This window comes from Lissotriton helveticus, chromosome 1_1 (genome assembly GCF_964261635.1).
Source record: "Lissotriton helveticus chromosome 1_1, aLisHel1.1, whole genome shotgun sequence".
NCBI lineage: Eukaryota > Metazoa > Chordata > Amphibia > Caudata > Salamandridae > Lissotriton > Lissotriton helveticus.
This window is the reverse complement of record NC_136057.1, coordinates 22,409,598-22,435,476: the sequence shown is the minus strand read 5'-3', so window position 1 is coordinate 22,435,476 and position 25,879 is coordinate 22,409,598. Positions and strand designations below refer to the sequence as shown.

General features: G+C 50.5%; 1 long non-coding RNA gene across 1 annotated transcript in view; it reads left to right on the top strand.

Moving 5' to 3' along the window:
* Positions 1-25,879, top strand: part of LOC144815258 (uncharacterized) — a 438,302-nt gene that overhangs the window by 205,496 nt on the left and 206,927 nt on the right. The window contains exon 3 of the long non-coding RNA XR_013606922.1: positions 9,722-9,870. This is a non-coding gene — a long non-coding RNA (uncharacterized LOC144815258). The remainder of the gene's footprint in view (positions 1-9,721; positions 9,871-25,879) is intronic.

Genomic DNA, 25,879 nt, shown 5'->3' with positions numbered 1-25,879 from the left:
AGATGAAACAAGTGCCCCCCCAGCCTTTGGGGAGCCAGGTGTAGGCCTTTGTGCCGCAGACGAAATACATGTTTGGGGACGACACAAAGGAAGGTGGATCCGTGGAGTCCAAAGTTCTGGTAAAACGGCAAGCACTGCGGCCCACCAGCTGTGTCCCATGTCCTTCTATGCACATGTGGCCTGTGACGTTGATGACTGACAGGGCCACAGTCAGAGTGGCAGCCGTTCGTTTCCGCAGGTAGGAGAAGGTGGGTCTGGTTGGGTTGTTGAACACCTGCATTTCAATTCGTTCTTTAGCAGGGATGTCCATGTGGATTGAGTCGTTGGAGGTCTGCGGGCAGAAGTGTGCCTTTGTTTTGTTTCGCCAGACCCCGTGGAAGAAATGCGTTACGGTTTTGCTGGAGGTGGCATTGTCCTTATAGCTTTCTTGCAGGAGGATCAGCCAAGCAAGGCAGGAGCCATGAACTGAGAAGGGTGAAGGGATGAATGGTATCGAGTGTCCAGTGACGTGGGGTAGCAACCCACAGATCCAACAGTTGGTGGCATTGGTGGCGAGATTGTGCTGGTGAAGGAGCTGTACGAAAGAGTTATTCCAAAACTCCTTTCGCCTCTCTCTGAGTTGAGGAGAAAGCGAAATCAGATAATGTTCCTTCATGGTGGTAGGCTGAGCAGTGGTCAGGAATGTTTCGTGTGCAGGTGCATTTTCTTCCACAATCCAGAGTGTGGTCATGAGGAGAAAGCAGAAAAGGATTGTGATGAAGAGTGCAATTGTCTTTGAGCTGTGGAGTCTGTCTGTTCTTGGGTTTCTGTAGTGGATATTTCCTGTTGCCTCCATCATCTTCTTATTTGGCGCTTCCATCATCTTCTTATCTGGCGCTTCCATCATCTTCATCTTCAAGGTGCTCGGTAGTGGGCAGAACCACAGACTTAATTTAGCTTCTCTCCAGGTAACCCTTGGTTGCTTTGGGTCACCGTTCTGAGATTTAACTTAGTTCGTGGTCTACTTAGCCGAAGCTCCCTCCTTTCGACGCAGGAAATACCCTTCTCTGGATGGCACAGTGGGATCAGAGAATTTTGAAAGTTCAAGTGCTTTGGTATCTGGATAGCAGGTTAGCGACGGTCGGTCTTTGTTCAGGAGCTCTTCTTGGTTGTCGATGTTTTCTGTCGTGGCCAGGGTCGAGGAGACCTTCTTACAGTGGTGTGCGTGCAGCCAGTGCCGTTTCCCCTCCACACGAAGAGCCGTCCGGGTGGTGATTAACACTTGCCAGGGGCCCGTCCACCGGGGTTCCAAACTCTTCGACCGCTGAAAGTTTCGGATCAGCACGAAATCTCCAGGTTGGATGGCGTGACCCGGACCCCTGGAAGCATCGGGGATGGCCTGCTGCACCTGCTGATGAATGACAGACAGAGTTTCAGTCAATTTATACAGATAATCAGACATTAGGACGTCCGGGACGTCATGAATGGAAGTTGGTTTCGGTGCAGACCAGACACTCATGGGTCGACCGAAAACAACTTCATAAGGTGTTAAGTGATGTCTGGTGGGGGTGGAACGCATCGATAGCAATGCCAGTGGGAGGGCGTCTGGCCATTTCAGACCCGTGGTAGCCACTATCTTGGCCAGTTTAAGCTTTAGTGTGGCATTGTGTCGCTCAACAAGTCCAGCAGACTGGGGGTGGAAGACTGCGTGGAATTTCTGCTTGATGCCCAACCCCTTTAAGATGAACTGGATGACTTCGGCTATGAAGTGGGGGCCATTATCGCTCCATAAAATACGACAAAGGCCGTAACGGGGGAAAAACTCCTTTAACAGTACTTTTGCAGTGGCCATAGCAGTGTTGTCACGGGTTGGGTATGCTTCCACCCATTTGCTAAATGCGCACACCAAGACAAGTACATATTTCAGGCCTTGGCACCTGTCTAGCTGGATGTAGTCCATCTGCAGGACTTCAAATGGGTGATTTGGGACCCCAAATCCTCCCCGGGGTACTACAGTTCCTTTCCCGGGGTTGTGTTGCAGGCATATCAAGCATTGTTGGACCAGGCGTTTGGCGGAGTCTGTGATTTTATCATTGTGCCAAACTCTGGAGACAAGTTCAATCATGGGGGCTGATCCTATGTGGGCAGGGGAGTGTGCCATAGCCAGTATGGGAATCAGGTACGAGTCAGCTAGCAACCATTTGTTTGTGTCTCTTGTCCGCCAGCAGCCTTCGTCATCTTTTAATCCCACCCGTGTCCATTCAGTCAGCTCGTGTTGTGTGCTAGCCGTTTGAATGTCTCTAATAGTGTCCCTTGCGTCAGTCCATTTTTCTGCTTGTGACCTGGTCACATACATACGTGTTGTCGTCCTATTTTCAGCTGTCGTTCGGGCAGTGATGTCGGCTAGCGCATTTCCCTGCCCAATGATGTCTGTCACCTTTTTGTGTGCCTGGCATTTGACGACTGCAAGCTTTTTGGGGAGAAGGACAGCTTCGATCAAGGCGGAGACTAGATCCCCGTGCAAAATGGGGGTGCCGTGTGAGGTCAAGAATCCCCTTTCCCTCCAAAGGAGCCCAAAATGGTGAACCACCCCGAAGGCATACTGGCTGTCGGTGTAAATGTTCGCTGTGGTTCCTGCTGCCAGAATGCAGGCTCGTGTCAGGGAAATCAGTTCCGCTGCCTGGGCAGATCGTTGCGTGATGCGGGCTGTCTCGACTACAGTTCGAGCCGTGGTGACTGCATAGGCAGCGGAAGTGGTGCCATCGGGGAGTTTGATGCAAGAACCGTCCACCCACAGCTCTCCGTCAGGGTCAGGGAAAGCCGTGTCTCTGAGGTCAACCCTACTTCTAGTCTGTTCGTCCGTAAGAGTCACGCAGTCATGTACAGGGTGCACATTGGGATCGTTCTCTGGTAAGGGTAACAGAGTTGCCGGGTTCAGTGTGGTGCATCTTTTCAGGGCGACATGGGGTGCAAGCAAAGTCAGTTCGTATCCAGTCAGTCGTGCACTCGTCAGGTGTTGCGTCTTGGTTTGGTTCAGGAGGGTGTCAACTGCATGGGGTACCAGTACCGTGAGGGAATTCGAGAGTACGATCCCCTCACTCTGTCGGATAGAGATTGCAGCAGCAGCTACAGCTCGAAGGCAGGCAGGCAAGGCTCTGGCTACAGGGTCAAGAGTGGCAGAGAAGTAAGCGCACGGTCGTTGCTTTGGGCCAATGGCCTGGGTCAGGACAGATAAAGCGCACCCCTCCCTTTCGTGGGTGTAAAGGGAGAAGGGCTTTTTGTAATCAGGGGTACCTAGGACAGGGGCCGAACAAAGGGCATCTCGTAGTTCCGTGAAGGAGGTTTGACACTCAGGGGTCCAAGGGAGTGGGAAGGGGACGTCTTTACCTAGCAGAGAAAGCAGCGGTTTCACAATGAGGCTAAAGTTTGGTAACCACTGTCGGCAGAAGGAGGTGAGGCCTAGTAGGGAGCGAACCTGTTTCTGGGTTTTAGGGACAGGAGTTTCGAGAATGGTTTGGATCCGGTCGGGAGTGAGTTTCCTTCCTTCTTTGGACAAAAGGTGGCCTAGGTAAGTGACCTGGGGTTGGCAGAATTGCAACTTTTTCTTGGAGACCTTGTGGCCATTTTCCGCAAGGAAGTGCAGGAGTTGAATGGTGGCTGTAACTGCTAATGGAGTGGTGTCGGCTGCCAAAAGGATGTCATCGACATATTGCACTAACACCACTCCATCGGGTAACTGGACTTGATCCAGTTGTCTCTTGAGGGCCTGGCTGTAGATGCTAGGGCTTTCTGTGTAGCCCTGGGGTGCTCGGCAGAACCTATATGAGCGGGCTTTTAGGGTGAAGCCGAAGAGATATCGGCTGTCTGGGTGGATGGGGATGGAAAAGAATGCGTTTTTGAGGTCAATGACAGTGAAGGTGGTGGCAGTAGAAGGAATCAAAGTCAGGATGGTGGTGATGTCTGAGACCACAGGGTACTGGGGTACCACCACTTTGTTGATCTCTCGAAGGTCAATGATAAAACAGTATGCTTTCTCATCTCCCTCTCCCTGTTTCTTGATGATGGGCAAGATAGGGCTGTTGCAAACGTTGCTAACCACTTCCTCTACCACTCCTGCGTCTATCAGTGACTGAATAATCTTTACCAATGCCTTCTCGCCCTCGGGCGATATCCGATATTGTGGAAGTTTTGGGAGTGTTGCGTCTGGTCGGACAGTAATGTGCACTGGGTCAATCAACATGCGCCCTACGTCCGAATCCGCCTTGGCCCACAGATACGGAGGCAGAGTGTCAAGCAGGGATGTGTCAGAGTCGGTGATGGAAAACATGCGTCGGGGAGGGCAATGTCTAAGCAGAACGGGGTTGTCGTAAAGGAAAACTCGAACTCCGTCTTGAGAACATCTGATCGTCGCTCGGAAGTGTTTCAATAAGTCAAGTCCCATAATGGCGTCAGGGCTATTGGAGGAAAGCAAAAACGTGGTGTCAGTGGTGTTGTTTTCTACGTCAAAGAGGATCGGGGCGGACAAGGGGTTAGTGGAGGGCGTTCCATCGAAACCTGTCGATGTTATAAGTGAGCCAGACAAGGGTGCCCTTGGAATCAGTCGTTTAGATAACGCACTACGTGTTGCGCCAGTGTCCACCAGAAATGGAGACTTGGTACCCAGGACCTTAGCAGTGACGTAAGGGCCTTGCTGGTCAACATAGAGCTCGACTGGATCCCTCCCTTGCCCTTGGCAGTCCTATGCAAAGTTGTGGGCGTCATCGTAGTCAGATTGCTGGTATTGGTTCTGTCTGGGTCGATCAAATGTATTTGGTCTGCCCGATCTGTCGTTAGTCGTGTCATTTGGGGGCCCTCGCTGTTGTCCCTTATTTCTCGGTCCACTTGCTATGTCCTTGGGGTCTTTGTTTCTGATTATTTCCAGAAGAACTGGGCACTGGGATTTCCAATGGCCAGTTCCTTTGCAGAAAGCACACTGGTCCTCTCTAAGGTCTGTACGTCCACTGTGGGGAGTCAAAGTGCGGTCCTGGGGAAATGCAGCCTTAGGGACGTTCGTCTGATAGTTTCCCCGGTATTGGTCTCGTCCTATAGTCACCCCTTGCAGTTGGGCAATCATCACCCTCTCTTTCAAGTCCTTCTTCTTTTTCTCTGTTGCCCTATCGTTTTCATTTTTCTGATGTTCATAATATTGGGCCATCTGGAGGATAGCCGTAGGTTTGGAGGCTGCCCAACTACTCTCGCTAGCCTGCAGTTTCTGGGAGACCTCCGACGACAGACCCTTAACATAATTCTGGACAAACAGATGGTGTCCGGTTGCAGTGGTCATGTCCTGGCCGCTGTAATTGGAGAACACCGTTTCAAACCGGGAGAAGTATTCCGATACATCCTCCTGGGGTTTCTGGCGACAGGCCGTTACTATCGACCAGTCCACTTTCTTTTCTGGAATCAGGGTTTTTAATTTCTGTACGATTTTATCTGGAAGGTCTAGAATGGATTTCAAAGGCTTTTGTCCAGGTCCTCGTTGTTTATCAATGTTATCGAGTTGTGACCAGGTATGTCCAAACAGCTCAAGGTGGTCGACTTTCCGGATTTGCTTCCACACATCAGCTGGTAGACATAACCCGAAAAACAAGTCGATGTCAGCCAGGGTCATAATCGTTGAACCTAGGGCTGTACCCAATTCAGTATAGAAGGCAGTGGGGTTTTTACGTAGGTCAGGCAGAGATTTCCGGAATGTCAGAATCTCTTGCCGGTCCCATGGCTGGTAGACCCAGTTGTACACTACCCTTCCTTTTGCATCTTGGTGGTTTGCATCATCGTTAGTCCCTGCACCTCGTGGAGGAACCCAGTAAGGGGCAGCCTCTCGTATCGGCATCATGGTGTTAGATTGCTCAGTTTGTGGTTCGGTCGCTACGGATGTCGTGGGTTTAGTTCCCGATTCTCGTTCAGTGAGGTGGCGGGAAACCTCAAGCGTACGCGTAAGGAGGTCCGTCACATCACACTCGCCCTCATCCCCGATATCGACCTTCCGGTACAGAGTCGTTAGGCTCTCGGGACCTTTGTCTCGATATCGGTCCTCGTATGCGTTCAAGACATGGTAACACAGTCGTACGGTAAAATGTCGTCTGTGACTCCCTGTATACGAGTTAAACATATCCGTGATATACTCTTCATCTTCCTTCCTTTCTACCAGTGTCCTTGCTATCTTGTCGATCCCTGTTCGCTCATCTTTGCTTAGTCTGTTTGTTCTTGCAGAACCAGCCCTTCGGGTCTCAGGGTCGCCTAACGTTGTCGTTTGCGTAGTATTTAATACAAGGGGTTCGGCCGGCACAGAGGCCATGGGGGCCGAAGCTGTGGCGCTACCTTCGTTTGTACCTGGGGGTGGTGAGTGCTGTGCTAAGGGTTGGGAAGGGGCATATGGAGGGGGCATGTAGATGGTCGGAGGACCTAACAGCAGATCATCGTTGGCTCGTTGTTTCGAGGGTAAATCAGGGTAGAGCATGGGGGACGTTCTAACCGGACACTGGCTTGATGTTTCCATTTCTAGTTTCTGTTTGGCTTTCTCTCTTTCCTTTATCTCTCCTTCTAGTTTCTGAGCAGCTAGGTGGGCTGCTTTTCGCAGCTCTTTTCCCAACCTACTCTCAGTTTTCTTTTTACGTTGTTCAGTTTCTTTGCGCCACATGCCGAAACTATCGAGCATAGTGGGCGTTGTCTTGTTTTTACCGAGGGCTGCTTCTAGCGCGTTTATTCTGTCATCATCAAAGGATCCTATCAGTGGGCACTGACTTTCTCGATCCTTTTTCGTATATTTATGCCACAGCTTGTTATAGGCTATAGCGATCAATCCATGCTTCATGAACATGTCCTTATTAGGGGTGCCCTCCAGTGGAGCCGGATGGTTCATCTCTAATAAGCGGTCCGGGCTAAACAGGCTACCAATCAGTGGGGAGAAGACAGACATGACGGATCACAACGGGGACAAAAGTCAGCACTGCCTATCTTATCACTGCGCGTAAAGACTAGACAGAATATTCCTATTCTACGTTGTTTGCAGGCAGTGAATACCTCATGAACCAATATCAAATAGTCAACGTTCGGTCAATCAAAACAATTCAGTGGGGAGAATAAGTAGGCCCGCAAAGGTCTGCGTTACCTACCCTTTCACTATCTGCAAAAAAAGGGGGGCGGGGGTGCCTTCCAGTTTGCAGACAGAGAATCTCCAGAAAACAGTCTGGGAACAATAGTTCAGGTTCAAATAATTAATCAGTGGGGGAGAAAGATAGGCACGACGGCTGCGTTACCTATCCTTCACTGCTTGCAAAGAGAGAGCCTGTTGTTTCTCCGTTTGCAGACAGCGAATCTCCAAATAAATCAACAAAGAGTAATACTAGTATTTTCTAAACAATTGAACAATCATTTCGCAATTCGTCGTGTTTACACGACCTTACCCGGACCGCATGGACAGTTTCTTGTCTTCCGAATCCAGCGCCCGATCGTCCTCTTTTCTTCGTAATCCTCGCGGCACTCCTGATGGTTCCCAGTCAGGACCGTAGATCACTCGAGAGAGGTCTGTTCGGAACCAGTGAAGTTCGGATGATCGGCTGTCAGACGAGGGTCTATCGGACAGGTGCACTCCCGATCGTTGCAGTCATTCACTCTGTCGTCAGGACCTCTCCCACTGGATCCACGTGTCGCTGATGGGCCCCACGCTTGGGACGCCAATTGTAAAAAGGTCAGGCTACCAATCAGTATAAAAGATCCTTAAGTAGTGCCCGGCGGTGTCGCCTCTTAAACCCACAAGATATTAACCAATGAAGAGGCAGGCGCTGGAGACTGGAAGGCAGGAAACAAGGGTTTATTCTCTCCGGAGGAGAACACATCAGTTCGGACAGCCAGTATCGTCACGAGGTGCTCTAACCGCATCTCTGAGGCCTGGCCTCTTATACACAGTTTTATGATCTTTATTGCAGGTAACACATTCTTGTAATGCTTTGAAGTATGAAAGGACATCCTCGGAATCTCCCCTTCAGGCCCGTTCCCACACACATTTACAGTTGAAGTCCCCACCCCGGTCACAATAGGTGTTGATTATCGCGCAGCTGGACATTCCGCCGATTCACGGAATGTGTGGGGTTGATCGGATATCATAGGGTGGGGGCTTTGATCAATTCGAGGGCCCTTTAATGGGGGAAGCTTCCTACTGTACGGGGGGGGGCAATAAACAGTATCCGCAGGGCCAGGTGGCGGCCTGGGAACGAGGAAGACAAACGGGCGCGCAGGAAAGGGGGTTTGTATCAAAGGGCCTGGGACCATGAAAGGAGTGAAGGGAGGTGTCGCGCTGGGAACAGGATGGGATTCCGGGACAGAGCTGCGCTGAAGAAGGGTTTACGACTGAAGGCATGTGAGAGCGGGGGGGGGGTGCTTGCCAGGTTGAGGGAGAGAGAGAGACGCGCTGGCTATCAGCGAGGGGCAGGGAGGCCATGGTGCTCAAAATGGCTGCCGCTTACGTGCACGAATGGGTTCAAGAAGAGCAAGATGGCGCCGATAATGTTGACGTTTGCAGCCTAACTTTTAACACTCCCAGTCTGTGTTATGCGTTTCCTCCGTTCTCGATGACTCCCAGGGTGCTGGCGCAATTGCGTTGTCAACGAGCGGCACTGGTGTTGCTGATGCCCTTTTGGAGAGTGCAGGCCTGGTTCCCAGTCCTCCTGGAGTTCACTTGTGTCTGTCCAATCCTTCTTCCATTTAATTGGAATCTCCTTCTTGACCCGAGGGCCCCCTCATCCGTTGAACTTGTTACGGCACCTCTCTCTAGTGGCTTGAAGTGTTTCCGGGACACATGGAGTGTTCCAGGGCTTTTCGCAGGAGGCTAACCATTTCATCAGTCAAGCCTGGTCTACCAGCACCCACAAGCGGTATCATTCCACTTGGAAACGTTGGTGTGGCTGGTGCTGTGAACGGGGTGCTGATCCCGTTAGAGCAGATTACTCTTTGGTGATTAATTTTCTGTCAACTGGTCGGCAGAGTCTGTATTCAAGGCAATCTATTGTAAACCAATAGTTGATGTTGCTTCTGTTGTGGGGCTAAGCTTTAAAAAAGCATGATCGGAGCCTCCGGTCCTTAATTTGATGAAAGGGGACCCCTATATATCTAGTAGACTCGCTATACATAGGGAAAGAAACACTTTAAGTAAAGGTCTATAGCCAGGTCAGTCAAACAATTGACATAAGCAGATCTAGGTCTAATAGTAACATGTAACACCCCACCAAGTTAACAAAACCCGTCACACATAGACCAAAATTGTCACACATGAATATTTAGAAATTATTTTCATTTTATTGATTAATGATATTTTAGATTATACGTTTGTTGTGGTTCATATATCTCTATTTCAACCACACAATATACATTTTAGTTCAAAATTGATATCAAAATTAGTATTCATTTGAACATTCATATATACATTCAGAAAATATTTTTCATATTATAAACAACCATAGACAAGAGTTGATGGAAGCAATCCGGTCCTAACATAGAATTCAAAATTTGCAAATATTTGTGACAAGAATTTCCAATTCTATTAAGGACACAGAGGCGAGGATTATCCCACCCATGCTATATATATTGTACAGTTTATTTATGAAATGGATCTATTTCCTACTGTTCCCTCCCAATTTTGAATGTCCCTGCATTGTGACATGTGTGGTGGGGTCAGTTTTACGGCTTCCGTTTTGTTTTATAACAGGTTCTGAGGGCAAATGATTGATGGAGTGGCAGAAGTTCCTGGACTCTTGGATCCCTGGATTGGTGAGAAGTTGCTTTCCCGTGGGGACGTTCAGATCGCTCTCGGATGTTTGTCGATTCCCGCTGGACGGAGTTACGAAGCTGACCTAGGTTGAGTCTCTAATTTGCTGTTCCTGAGGAGGGATTCGTTGCAGGATCCTGATTTTGAAAGTTTTTTAGCGTTGTCTAGTTTCAGACTGCATTAACTGTTTCTTCTGAGGCCTGTACAAAAAAGAGGATACTATGACGAGGCAGAGAGGTTATATAGGGCAGTGGCTCTTTGCTTGGTCATGTGATAATATAGTATTATGGGAAATGTAGTATTTTATAAACTTTTATTGTGATTGGCTGCTGTTAAAAAGTAGTAAAGAAAAGAGAAGCATAATCCTCACCTCCGTGTCCTGAACAGAATGGAAAATTCTTGTCAAGCATGTTTGCAAATTTTGAATTCATAACTAAGACCTTGCCAATTGTAGCACAGAATGCTTCCCTGTCCTTCACTTGGAAGCATTTCATGACTAAACTTTTAATGTTAGTCCAAAATATACACAGTTTCTTGGGTGTTCAATGGATTCCAGGTTGATCTTAAACCCATAGAGGCGGTCTTTTACTTCAGGTACTTTCTTTATTGTGTTGGGTCTGTTCAAGCACTAGAGGTCGCCATTGTTTTGTAATGCTGTAGTGTTTGTTCTGTTGTGGGTGGAATATCAGATCATCTGCACCGAGCAGAAAGCTAATCTTTGTTTTTTCAATAGTAATCGCAGTGTTGATGATTCATTAAAGCGAGTGGAAGGTTGTTCATTTATAGTTAAATAAAGTTGGGCAAAGGCAGCATCACCCTTCTACCCTGTTCACCACTTTCCACTCCATCTCACTCGTCTCACCCATTTTCCCCCTTCTATCCCGTCTCACCCCTTCTCACCTGTCTCACGCCATCTCACCCCATCTCATCCCTCTCACCCTGTCTCCCCATCTCACCCCTTCCCACCTGTTCTCGCTCCGACGCACCCCTTCCCCCCTGTTCTCGCCCCGACTCACCTCATCTCACCCCTTCCCCCTGTTCTCGCCCCGACTCACCCCATCTCACCCCTTCCCCCCTGTTCTCGCTCCGACTCACCCCATCTCAGACCTTCCCACCTGTTCTCGCTCCGACTCACCCCTTCCCCCCTGTTCTCGCCCCGACTCACCTCATCTCACCCCTTCCCCCTGTTCTCGCCCCGACTCACCCCATCTCACCCCTTCCCCCCTGTTCTCGCTCCGACTCACCCCATCTCAGCCCTTCCCCCTGTTCTCGCCCGACTCACCCCTTCCCCCCTGTTCTCGCCCCGACTCACCCCATCTCACCCCTTCCCCCTGTTCTCGCTCCGACTCACCCCATCTCAGCCCTTCCCCCTGTTCTCGCCCGACTCACCCCTTCCCCCCTGTTCTCGCCCCGACTCACCCCATCTCACCCCTTCCCCCCTGTTCTCGCTCCGACTCACCCCATCTCAGACCTTCCCCCTGTTCTCGCCCCGACTCACCCCTTCCCCCCTGTTCTCACCCCGACTCACCCCATCTCACCCCTTCCCCCCCGTTCTCGCTCGGACTCACCCCATCTCACCCCTTCCCCCCTGTTCTCGCTCCGACTCACCCCATCTCAGCCCTTCCCCCTGTTCTTGCCCCGACTCACCCCTTCCCCCCTGTTCTCACCCCGACTCACCCCATCTAACCCCTTCCCCCCCGTTCTCGCTCGGACTCACCCCATCTCACCCCTTCCCCCCTGTTCTCGCTCCGACTCACCCCATCTCAGCCCTTCCCCCTGTTCTTGCCCCGACTCACCCCTTCCCCCCTGTTCTCGCCCCGACTCACCCCATCTCACCCCTTCCCCCCTGTTCTCGCTCCGACTCACCCCATCTCACCCCTTCCCCCTGTTCTCGCCCCGACTCACCCCTTCCCCCCTGTTCTCGCCCCGACTCACCCCATCTCACCCCTTCCCCCCCGTTCTCGCTCTGACTCACCCCATCTCACCCCTTCCCCCTGTTCTCGCTCCGACTCACCCCATCTCACCCCTGTTCACCCTGTCTCACCACGTCTCACCCCATCTCAGCCCTTCCCCCTGTTCTCGCCCCGACTCACCCCATCTCAGCCCTTCCCCCTGTTCTCGCTCCGACTCACCCCATCTCAGCCCTTCCCCCTGTTCTCGCTCCGACTCACCCCATCTCAGCCCTTCCCCCTGTTCTTGCTCCGACTCACCCCATCTCACCCCTTCCCCTTGTTCTCGCCCCGACTCACCCCATCTCACCCCTTCCCCTTGTTCTCGCTCCAACTCACCCCATCTCACCCCTGTTCACCCTGTCTCACCACGTCTCAGCCCGCCTCACCCCTTGTTACTGTTAGGAGTCAAACTTTGAATTGTTTCTTTTGAAAGTAGATTGCTTGAATTATTAGCCCTTACCCTGTACTGACCTTGAGTAGTTCTAGTAACAGTACAGTATTTCAAACTCTGCCAAGCGCATCTTCCAAATGTACAGTGCATGCACACATTTTCCCTTTCTGTTCTCTGTGGGCGTATTTGTTTATGAGGCGTGTGAAGTGTATTTGTGGGTTATTTATTCTTTGGTTGGCCAAGAAACCTAGTTGGCCCCTTTGATGTGTGCTCGGAGGCCTCTGTTTAGGATGGCACAGAACATTTTCCCAGACTGCTGCCTCCATGGATCCGTCTGTGAACAGAAGAGGCGACGGGCTTGCTTTTGTACAGGGAGTGATAGGATGAGCGACGCTTTGGGGAGCTGAAGGCCATGTGGAAGGTGTTATCAGCAGAGACGGTGGTGCAAGGGTGCTGCTTGGGATTGGACCTGCTCTATGTGGATTCTTTGGTTCATGTAGATCTGTTAATGTCCTCGGGGTACCTGTAGAGAGAGGCTAGTCTGGTGTGAGTTATTCTTTTTAAATAGGTTTGAGCAGTGATATTTCGATTTATTTCTATTGTAATAGCTGCCGCTTTTTCCAAGTAGCGTGATCACATTTTAGGGAACACCAGGGAAATTACAATGTTTGGAGAGGCACGCCATCGTCACACCCTAACCCTTTCTTTCCCCAACTTCCTATGGCAGATTTGATTTATCCCACAGGTGACCCAGTCCCACGGGTTACACTCAGGTGGAGCACAGGTTCGTAGTTCAGACCCAGGCTCAGTCTTCTTTGGTCCCACTGGGTTTTCTTTTTCTCGCCTGTCCTCTAAAACATTGTGTCTCCTTTCGAGTGTCCTATGTATGATGTATGTTTCTTCCAGCCCTGCGCCAGTCTAGTGAAAGCATGAATACCGGGAAAGTCCCTCAGAGTCCAACTTCGTGGACATGCGTGAGCTCTTTTGGTCACATCATGCACGCACACGGTACACAGTACTCCCCAGATCTACCTTGGCATGCATGGCTGGCACATATGCTGGGTTCCTAGTATCTTCACCAGTGCTTTAAATGGGCCGGTACTCACCGGTACTGATGACTGGCACTTCTTAGTTTTATCACTCTGAGTACCGACACTTCTCCACTGCCGAGGAGAGTACCGGTACTCATGAAGCCCTGGTGCCGGCAGCCTGTCTCTGACAGCCAAGGCACTTCTGTAGACCTCAGCCGAGCCCCCGCTGAACTATTCAGCTTGGGCTCATCTGCATATGTCTGGGTGTTCACCATCACGCTGTGTTGTAAACACAGAAATCGAGGCCGCCCGGTGACAGCGCTATTCAGAAAGCCGTGGGAGGTAACCAGGTTCAAATTACTTTAATCCTACCTGTTTTTTTTGAGTAAGTGTCTTATATTGTTTGTCTATACTACACAAGAAATGTCCACGGGTCTAGAAAAACCTATCTACCTCAAAGGAACAATGATCCAAAAAACCTAAAGAATCTATGTGTGTATGAGCGAAAAAGTCTCCTTAGGAATAAGGATACCCATCAGTCACCGCTCAATACCGCCCTAGTCATCATCTGGGCCTCCTCTTGGCACGTCCATCGTGAAGCATAAATGATCAACACAAGGACCTGATGGTAATGTCCCACATCAAATTATGAGTCACTGGATAGCCCTCTAGATGTCAGCTGGTGGTGATTCGTGATGGGTGAAAAAATTGCAGGGTATGAATTTATTTGTCAAAAAAGTGACTTAACATTGGGTAAATGAAGGAAGCATTGTGTTTATTATTATCACTCAAATGCCCAAGGTTAAAAACAATGCAAAATAAGGCAGTTTTAACAAATACCTGCCAGAGTGGTTTCTAGGTTGACATGTTTCTGCAATACATAAGGACACTTCTATCGGGCGTGGCTTGGACGGCAATGAGGACGGGTGCCTAGGTCCGTTACCTCCGTAACCCCGAGGCATACAACGGCGAATTTTAGACAGCGAAACGAGCCTGTTCAGGAAGATAAAGACAGCCAAGGTCGTCGGAATATCCGGCGCACACGCTGACCACAAGAGAACCCCACAGCCACAAGAAGGAAGCAAATAATAGTGGAATTGCTCTCCCGGCATCACGGCAGACGAAGCACCACCAAAATGGCACCTGAAACAAACAGGAGAGCGGAATAGAGGAGGTTAGTGTCACACAGGTGGCCGCGAGAGTTCTTAGTAGACCCACAAGACGCTGGGAGGCGGGAGCGGGGAGGGGAGCTGGATTGGGCCGGTCGTGCTGGGGGGGGAGGGGCCGCGGGGGCAGCAGCGGCGGGGAAAGGTAAAGGGAGGAAAGAAGGGATAAAGAAAAAAGGGAGAATAAGCAGAAATAAGGCACAAAAGAGCAGAGATGCAGAAAACAGCAGAAAGGAGAAAGATAGAAAGGGTAAAAAAACGAGTGAAAACGGGTGAAGGAGCAGAGGGAGAGAAAGGGAAAATGGGCAAAAATAAGGCACAAAAGAGCAGAGGTGCAGGAAGGTGAAAGATAGAAAGGGAAAAAAAACGAGTGAAGGAGCAGAGGGAGAGAAAGGGAAATGGGCAGAAATAAGGCGCAAAAGAGCAGAGGTGCAGAAAGGTGAAAGATAGAAAGGGGAGAAAAAGGAGTGAAGGAGCAGAAAGAAAGAAACGAGACAGAGGTCCACTGGACCACCAGGGATGAGGCGCAGGGAAACCTGCGGGTGGAGGAGGGCCTCGATCACCAACACTCAAGAGTGCAGGGGCAGGGGCACCTCACTTAATGGTGGAGCTGCGAGGGTGGGAGAGCAATTTCACTGACAATGAGTCAGTGGTCTTGCTCGCCTGTCCCCGCAGTGGCCGCCATTAAGTAGGGGTCGGGGAGGGCTGGACAGCTGGGAGGCGGGAGCGGGGAGGGGAGCTGGATTGGGCCGGTTGTGCTGGGGGGGGGAGGGGCCGCGGGGGCAGCAGCGGCGGGGAAAGGTAAAGGGAGGAAAGAAGGGATAAAGAAAAAAGGGAGAATAAGCAGAAATAAGGCACAAAAGAGCAGAGATGCAGAAAAGAGCAGAAAGGAGAAAGATAGAAAGGGTAAAAAACGAGTGAAAACGGGTGAAGGAGCAGAGGGAGAGAAAGGGAAAATGGGCAAAAATAAGGCACAAAAGAGCAGAGGTGCAGGAAGGTGAAAGATAGAAAGGGAAAAAAACGAGTGAAGGAGCAGACGGAGAGAAAGGGAAATGGGCAGAAATAAGGCGCAAAAGAGCAGAGGTGCAGAAAGGTTAAAGATAGAAAGGGGAGAAAAAGGAGTGAAGGAGCAGAAAGAAAGAAAGGAGACAGAGGTCCACTGGACCACCAGGGATGAGGCGCAGGGAAACCTGCGGGTGGAGGAGGGCCTCGATCACCAACACTCAAGAGTGCAGGGGCAGGGGCACCTCACTTAATGGTGGAGCTGCGAGGGTGGGAGAGCAATTTCACTGACAATGAGTCAGTGGTCTTGCTCCAGGAAGGACCGCCCCATCCACCCAGGAGGAGGAATCGCCATCATCCACAAATCCAGCCTCCGCCTGAGCACACTCTCTGACGAGTCCACAGAACTGATGGAACACCTTCACTTCAAGATACTGGCCAGCCCCTCCGCCGCGCTCCGAGGAACCCTCATCTACCGACCTCCTGGACCCCGCGGACCCTTCGCCAACTCCATTACGGACATTATCTCCCTTCAGGCCATCGCATCCACCAACTACACCCTGCTGGGAGACCTCAACTTCCACCTCGACAATCAACTGGACCCCAACACCACATCCCTCCTGGACAACCTCCACAACATTGGACTCCGCCAGATCGTGACCGAGCCCACGCACTCAGCAGGACACACCCTCGACCCCCTCTTCACTACAGGAAACTCCATCACCTTCAGCCACACCACCGAACTCCCATGGACCGACCATCGTTGCGTCCACTTCACCTTCAGAACACCCACCATCCACAGACACCAGCACCTGCTTCCACAAAGAAACTGGACCAAAATCACCGATGACCAGCTCACCTCCTCACTCAACAACTCCACCCCAACCATCGCGGAAAACGACGACCCCAACACCGCAGCCCGAACCCTGCATAGATGGATCTCGGACAGCACCAACACCATAGCCCCCCTCAAGAAAAACAACAATACCCGTGCCAAGAAAGCCAGATGGTTTACCACCGAACTTCGAGAGTCCAGGCGCACATGCCGCCGCCTCGAAAAGGCCTGGAGAAACACCAAATCCACAGAAGCCCGCAACAAGTTCAGAGCCGCCACCAATGCCCACCATCAACTCATCAGAGAAACGAGGAAAAAAGCGATTGAAGACAGAATCTCCACCCACGCACACAACAGCAAAGAACTCTTCAGCATCATCAAGGAGTTCGCCCAACCCACCAGCGAGTCTACCGACATCCCTCCCTCACAAGACCTCTGCGACAAACTCAGCATCTTTTTCCACCACAAAATCAAGAGCATCTACGACAACTTCGACGAAGACAACCAACACACTGAACCCTCACCAACCACCCCCGACAACCGGAAACCAGCGATTGATGACTGGACAGCACTCACCACCGAAGACACACTGAAGACAATGAAGTCAATCCACTCAGGGGCCCCCACGGACCCCTGCCCCCACCACATCTTCAACAGAGCCGCCAACACCATCGCACCCATGCTCCGCCAAACCATCAACCGCTCCCTGGCGACCGCCTTATTCCCTGACGACTGGAAACACGCCGAGGTCAACCCCCTCCTAAAGAAACCCTCAGCGGACCCCACCGACCTCAAAAACTACAGACCCATCTCCCTGCTCCCGTTCCCAGCGAAAGTCATCGAGAAAGCCATCAACAGCCAACTCGCCACATTCATTGAAGAACATAACATCCTCGACTCCTCCCAATCCGGCTTCAGAAAAAAACACAGTACGGAAACCGCCCTCCTCGCCGCAACAGACGACATCCGCACCTTACTGGACAAAGGAGAAACAGTAGCCCTCATCCTCCTCGACCTATCAGCGGCGTTCGACACAGTCTCCCACCGCACCCTAATACGCAGACTCTACGATGCAGGAATCCAGGACAAGGCCCTTGACTGGATCTGCTCCTTCCTCTCCAGCAGGACGCAGCAGGTCAGACTCCCCCCTTTCCTCTCGGACCCCACACCTATCACCTGCGGAGTCCCCCAGGGCTCCTCTCTCAGCCCGACGCTCTTCAACATCTACATGGCTCCACTTGCCCCCATCGTCAGAACCTACGGACTCAACATCGTGTCATATGCAGACGACACCCAGCTCATCCTCTCCCTATCCAACGAGCCCAACACCGCCAGACGCAACTTTCGAAAAGGCATGGAAGCCGTCGCCAAATGGATGAAAAACAGCTGCCTACAACTAAACACCAACAAAACAGAAGTACTCATCATGGGCCCAAACCCCGACGCCTGGAGTGACACCTGGTGGCCCACCGCCCTCGGAAACCCGCCAACCCCCACAGACCACGCACGCAACCTGGGAATCATCCTGGACTCCGAGCTCAAAATGGACCGCCAGATCAACTCTGTCTCATCTTCCTGCTTCCACACCCTCCGCCTCCTTCGTAAGACCTTCAAATGGATCCCCCTCGAACACCGAAAGACAGTCACTCACGCCCTGGTCACCAGCAGACTCGACTACGGCAACGCACTCTACGCCGGAATAAACAAAAACCTCATCCGCAAGCTACAGAACATCCAGAACGCCGCCGCAAGACTGGTCCTCAACCTGCCAAAACACTGCCACATCTCCCAGCACCTGCGCACACTCCACTGGCTCCCCGTCGAGGCGAGAATCACCTTTAAGATGCTCACCCACGCACACAAGGCCCTCCACGGCACCGGACCAGCATACCTGAACAGCCGACTCAAATTCCACGCACCCCAAAGGACCCTACGATCAGCCCAGCTTTCCTACGCTGTGGTCCCCCGCACCAGAAAGACCAGATCGGGAGGCCGCTCCTTCTCCTTCCTCGCGGCCAAAGCATGGAACGCCCTTCCGCTCCACCTCAGACAGACAACATCGCTCCCAATCTTCGCAAGAAACCTCAAAACCTGGCTCTTCGACAGACCCCCTCCTTGATGGAATGGAACCTGCACCCCCCCAAGCCCCCCCACCCCTAGCGCCTTGAGACCCTTACGGGTGAGTAGTCGCGCTTTACCAAACTCCTGATTGATTTGATTGATTGACTAATACCCCGACCCCCAACCGGACCCAAGGAACCCACGCGAAAAGTCAGAAGGGGCAAAGCAACAAGTAATAGTCCCCCTTGCAAAAGCGATACCAACAACAAGGGAAACGAAAGCGCGTATGGGGGCGCCATTTTTATTTGCCTCACTGAGACTGCACCCTCCCTGCCTCAGCCGCGAACGGTGCACAAAAAGCGATCAACTGCCAAAAACAAAGGGAGCACCTCCTGAGGGCCATTTGACACCCTGCACCTGTTAACTAATACTAATGGGGGTCCGTGACCAACGAAGCGGCAAAGTAACAGCGCAACCTGCAAAAGCGAAACCAGCAAGGGAAAACGAAAGCGCTACTGGGGGCCGCCATTTTGTATACTGCATACTGAGATCGCACTCTGCTGGCCTCAGCCGCGGAACGGTGCACTGAAAAAACAAGCGGCGGCAAGTAGCGAATGGGCTCCTCTGGGAGGTCATTGACCCCCCGCACTTGCTAACCAATACCAACGGGGCTCTGTGATCGGCGAGGCAACAAGTAATAGTGCCCTATGCAGAAAGCGATACCACCAAGGAAAATGAAAGCGCTACTGGGAGCCACCATTTTGTATACTTTTGCCTAGCGTGCCCGGCCGGCCTCAACCGCGAACGGTGCACAGTAAAGCAAGCAACTACAAGGTACAAAAAGAGGGGACCAGATAACGAACCACACGACCCACACCCCGCAACCGCCAGCAAACCAGTGGAACAGCACAACTGCACAAACAAGGGCTAAGACCAGGGTAGGGGGCTCTCAAAGAGGTCCAGACCAAGACGAAGTAACCAACAACCAAGTAATCGCCAATAAAAGGCACGCAGAGATACGAAATAAAGATCATTCTCAAGCGCCAAAAAACCTAACGGCTGACCCAACCTACAGAGCACGACCGGCCCACTCACAGAGTGCCGCAGAAACACAACAACCGACCGCCACTGGGCCAAACGAATCACAGGGGCTCTAAGACACCAGAGCGTAGCTGCGGGGAAGCGAGCGCGGCGGAACCCCAACACAAGAGGGAGGAGACAAAGTACAAAGACCAAGGCTACCGCACAAGAAGCAACAGAAGTCACAGAGGCACTGCAAAACCTTGCCACAAGGAAGAGCATCACAGGTTTAGAGCTGGCAGGAGCAAAGACCAGGACGAGAAACATTAGAGAACCCAGCAGATACAGAATAGAGAAAAAGACACCAAGAGGTGAAACAACTAAACCCATAACTTCGCTACAGAAGGAAGGTAGGCTAGTTAGCTATCTGACCAGAAGAGGCTTCGACACAAAGGCCGGACAAGATGGCAAACCCAGCAGCGATACCAAAAACTACAGGAAAGACATACCTGAATTCCCACAAAAACCAAGAAACGAAATAACTCTAGACATGATACAGAAGAAGGTCAACGAAGGTAACGACCTGGCCAAGTCAACTAAAACTACAATCGACAGTATGCAATTAGAGCTGGCAGCCATAAGAGCAGACCAACACAAGACAAACGTCAGGATAGACGCAGCAGAAAAGCGCATCAACGATATAGAGGATGTTAGCCTGCAAAGCAACAAATCGCTAATGGACATCACCAAGACCTCCAACATCCTCCAAAAGCTTCTAGCGGAACATGACGACCGCGCAAGAAGGGGAAACATACGCATCCTGGGTATCCCAGAGGGGGATGAAGACAAGCCGGGTTCATGCACATCCCTTATTGAAGAGCTAATTCCACAACTAACGGGAATCAAGTTCGATAGGCAGTTCGAAATTGACAAGGCCTACAGGGTGCCTGCAACTAAACCACCGCAGGGCAGGAGCCTCCGACCAATAATCTGCAGACCCCTAAGATCAACCCATACTGAGGCGATCTTTGCAGTAGCACGTAAAAACCCAAACCTGAAATGGAATGGCAACAAAATAATCATTACACAGGACTTCTCGAGACAGACGGTGGCTACCAGGAAGGGATTCCTAGCGCTAAGAGACAGACTGAGGAAAAGCGATGTCACTTTCAGCTTTGCAGGGCCCGCAAGAATGATCTTTGATGACCCCTGCGAGCTGAGAAGATACCTCCAGGGGTCACCACAAGAGGACATGGAAGCACAGAACCCTGGCGGGGCAAAAAGGAGTGCGTCACCGGACAACGGGGAGGCGAGTGGATGTTGAAATCCACCAAGGCATTCGAAAGACGACAACACACCGGAAAGTAGTCAGGACAAGGAAACAAAAAGACAAAAAGAAATGTTGCAAGCTAAAGCCTATTACCTACCTCATAACACGAACAATGGATCTACCTCATGCTCTCTACATCTTGCCCACTACAACACCTACCTCAAAGACATAGCAATCAGATGGGATGCAGCGACAAAGGGACGTATGCACAGCAATGGGACAGCGACATGGCAGAACCATACCTATATCCTTTGTATAATGAGCACCCTACCCTACCTCTTTGAAACCTAGCGAGGTCTATAGGGGCAAAGAGATCACCAGGCGAACAGAGACATTCAAAGGAGCGCCTATGAGGGGCTCAGGGGAGAACACACCGCCTGCCTCGGGGGGAGGGGAGAGGGAGGGAACTTTCCTGTCGCATGCCCACATAGCAATCAGCAGGGGGAGGGAGGTGGGGGCGGGGGAATGGGGGGCCTCTTGAGTACAGTTCTTTTTGCTTTCCATGCTTACCTGTTTCCAATCTCTTCTCCTTCTCCCTACCTTTTCCTTCTTACTCTTGGACAAATACAAAGGTCCACTAGGTATCACGGCAACTCGGGGGACTCATAAGGGCGAGAGGGAAATAGCAATGGCCCTGAGCCAATACCCAGCAGCAGCACAGACGCACAGACACAAATGGCCCTCACTTAGGAGCGACACACAACATGAAGGATGACACACACACCACATATCCAACTTCTAACTGACATCAAAGTGGAGTCCTTCAACACCAAGGGCCTCAACCATCCCGTCAAGAGAAGGAAGGTCTTAGAATACCTAGCCAAGCTAAAGAGCGATGTATGCGTGCTCCAAGAGACAAAACTAACTTGCGAGACTAAGAGCAAATTGGATCAAACAGTCAGTATGCTCACCTGCAGTTCACAAAAAGAGAAGAGTCATCACACTGATAAACAAAAAGTCTAAATTAACACTACACGACACCTACGCAGATGAGGAAGGGAGATTACTAATAACGAGCCTAAGAAGGGGGAGGAGACGATCCATATCGCCAACATCTATGGCCCCAACACCGAAGACAAAGCGTTATAGAGCGAGATTGAGGACAGACTAGGTAAACTACCCCAAGAGGACCTCCTAATAGTAGCAGGGGATCTCAACCAAGTGCTAGACCAGATCACAGACAGACACCCTCAAAGAACCAGCCACTGCTCTCAGGGGGAGAATAACCTAAAAAAACTATGCGCCAAACTCCAACTTAGAGATCTCTGGAGACTGCAGAACTCGGACACCAGGGACTATACATTCTACTCCCACCCACACAATTCCTACAGCAGGATCGACTACATCCTGATGTCAGCCTCACACACACACCTCATTGACCAAACAGAAATAGTACCCATATCAATCTCAGACCACACACACATCAGCCTAACACTGAGCGGGAGACACAACGAGCAGATAAGCCACAGGAGGAGACTCAATAGCGACATCCTCAAAAAATCCACCAACTTGGCCGAGATAGAAAAGACCATAAAAGAATACCTAGAGTTCAACGACACCCCTGACACGGATAGAGGCAACCTCTGGGACGCCATGAAGGCCACAGTCAGGGGGAGACTACTCTATATTAAGGCTAGAATGAACAGAGAAAGGAAAAGAAGGTTCTAGACCTCGAGAAAAAGATCAAAAAGCTAGAAACATCCCATATCTCCAACATACAAGACAGGAACACACTCACAGAACTAACAAAGACGAAGTACGAACTCAACAAGATCCTGAGTGAGAGGGCAGGCGTCTGGATAAACAAATACAAAGCAATTAATCTATGCGAATAAGGCGGTGAAGGCGCTGGCCTCGTACCTTAAGAGCAAGCAGAGGCAGTACATAATCACAGCAGTGACAGATACCAAAAAGAAATCACAAACATCGAACAAGGAAATCCTCAGGGTCTTACAAGAGTTCTACGAGGACCTCTACAGGGAAGATAGGAACCTCAACACGGATGGTGGGGCCAGTCTCCTAGACAGGCTGCCCCTGCCCACGCTGTCAGAGTCACAGAGGGAATCGCTAGAACAGGACATGACAGGAGCTGAAATAGAAAGAGCGGTGGCGGGCCTTAAAGACAACAAAGCCCCAGGTCCAGACGGCTACACAGCGAGATTTTATAAACAATTCCTCCCTCTACTCAAGCCCACGATGACAGAGGTCTTCTCGCACTGCATCACACAGGGGAAGATGACTAACTCAATGGCTGAGGCCAACATAATAGTCATCCCCAAAGAAGGCAAGGACCCACAACACCCACAAAACTACAGGCCCATTTCCCTAATTAACGTTGACTGCAAGATATATGCAAAGGTCCTAGCAGCGAGACTAAACGCGCAGCTCCCCAATCTTATACACAACTCTCAAGTGGGTTTCCTCAAAAATAGGATGTCCAGCGACAACACAAGACTCCTATGCCACTTAATAAATCACGCCTCCACAAGCAGCGACCCAGCAGTCATGATTGCCCTCGACGCGGAGAAAGCCTTTGACAGAGTGTCGTGGCACTTCCTTGAAAAATGTATGCAAAAGTTCGGGCTGGGGGAAAACTTCAGGAGAATGGTGATGGCGCTCTATAACGAACTAAGAGCACGTGTGGTGGTCTACGGGGGTGCATCGGCAACCGCTCACCCTGGAAAGAGGCACATGGCAAGGCTGCCCACTCTCCCCAGCTCTCTTTCTATTAGACCTAGAACCGCTACTGACGATGATCAGGAACAACAAGGAAATAAGAGGAATCCCAATCAGTGGAGACACGGTCAAGCTAGCTGCCTATGCGGACGACGTCCTCATTATAACGGAGAACTCAGGCCAATCGATAGCTGCGCTAATGACCACCATTGAGGAGTATACACAAGTATCTGGCTACAAACTAAACAAGGACAAGTCGGAATGCAAACCGCTAAATGTCCACACAACCAGGGAAACACTAGGGGGCTCTGGACTGACGTGGCAAAAGAAGAAATTCCTGAAATACCTAGGTATTTACTTCGGAAGAGACCTCAAAACCACGCTAGACTACAACGAGAAAATAACACTAAAGAAACTGAAAGAGAAGCTAGAAGCGTGGTCACCAAGATTCATCAGCTGGTAGGGGAGAGTGGAAACCATAAAAATGATGCTAACACCCATGGTTAACTACCTACTTAACATGCTCCCACTTGTCACCACAGAATATTTCCACAAGCGACTAGACAAGCTCATAAACAACTTCCTGTAGAGGGACAAAAAAACCTAGAATAAGCCTACAGAAGCTAAGACTAAACAAAACCTTAGGGGGTCTCAATCTCACCAACTTTAAAACTTTTCAAGCGGCATGCATAGCCAAACAAGGAATACACTGGCTAGCCCCAGAACAAACATACACACCGGTATGGCTCTCTTTAGAGAAAAGAATCCTTAATGGCCTCGACCCCTCAGCCCTACTCACAGCGAACAAACACACCGCGATCAACAACAACACCATACACAAAAACACTAAGAACGCCCTCCTAAAAGTAGACAAAAGAATGGAAACCAGCATCAAAAACACGAAATGGGAGTCAATCTGGTTAAACTCAAAAATAAAATATAAGGATAAGACACTGAACATGGAGGCCTGGTATAAGCGAGGTATCTCAACGCCAATCCAGCTAGAATGCCGCAGTGCACCACTCACATTCGACAACCTGAAGCACGCACACAACTTATCAGACATGGAACTCTATAACTTTCTAAAAATAAAGACTACAATCACAAGAGCAGACTTAAACAAGGGTGCCCCCCACATACTACAATATATGGCGAACCTAAACAAGGTCGGGCATCAGACGTCACACCTTTACAAACTCCTAAGCCCAGCGACAACAGGACTAAACAACAAAACACTAGAATACTGGGAGACCCTACACACTAGACGACTCAGTGAGAAAGAGAAGTCTCGCTTTTGGTCATCAGCGTCCCAAAACAAAGTCACCCCAACACTAGCGCAAACAAAATACTGGCTACTCCACAAGGCATACTGGACCCCAGCACGCCTTGCGGCGAGCGGTATACGCGATAGCAACTTATGCTGGAACTGCCACAAACAAAAAGGGGATCTGGTGCACCTTATCCTCTACTGCCCCAAAGTCAAGACCTTCTGGGGTAAAATAAAAGGATTCATAAATGACAAGCTAGGGCTCTCAATGCAACTAGACTTCCAAGGGTTAGCCACTGCCTTCATGGCCCCCGAAATCCAGTCCAAGGACGACAGCGAACTAGTTGACCTCCTACTCACAGCGGCTGTTAAGACCATCCTAATGAACTGGAAAGACACAAGGAAGGCATCCTTCAAAAGCTGGTTCAACTGGATCACCTTCTTACGGGGGCGGACAACATAACCTCCAACACCAAACCTAAAGGGGAGATGTGGCTCTCCCTGGACAACTACCTGAGTACTTACAAACCACCCTAGACAGACCCCAGGGCTCCACCACCCCCCCCCCCCTCATATCCAACAACCGCAAACTGGGATAACCTGGGTGGCTAACCACCACATGAACAACATAGTCCTTCTTTCCTATTCTTTCTCTCCGCTCCGACTTCTGTTTATCCTTTCAGCAGGGGCGAACTCAAAGCCGATTATATCACCGCCTAGATCATGATTATTCTGCGACGCCAATGAATGCCACACTTATGGCCCCAAAGAGGACGTATGTAACCCACCAGGCGCTCAATGTAGCCCGCAGGCTACCTCTAATGTATACCTATATACTGTACTCTGTATGTATATAAATTCTCTTCCAAATAAAAATCATTTGAAATTTTAAAAAAAGGACACTTCTATCCTCTGCCTTCCTCAGGACCTATAAGTGGAATTGCTACTGCAATGTGCAACATAAACACCAAAAAAGTGTAAAATAAGAAGAAAATAACCGTTTCACCTGGAATCCTAGGTGTCTAGTGAAATCCTTTTGCATATGGGCTGATTAGGTCCTGAGGAAGGCAGAGGATAGAAGTGTCCTTATGTATTGCCGAAACATGTCGACCTATATATTGTTTGTCTCCTTGCCTTTGTGCTTGCCTGTGATTGTTTTTGTACGAGCCTAATATGAGAGATAGGGGGGGAGGATAGACACACTCTTTAAAGGTATATTAAAGGAAATGTGTGGAATGCTTGTTTATGCACCTCTACTTGTTTCTTTCTGTGTCGCTCGATAATATATGGTACTGTCCCAAGCAACAGCTATTAACAGGAGTGATGTTGCAAATATTACAAAACGAGAAATTGTGAAAACATCACCT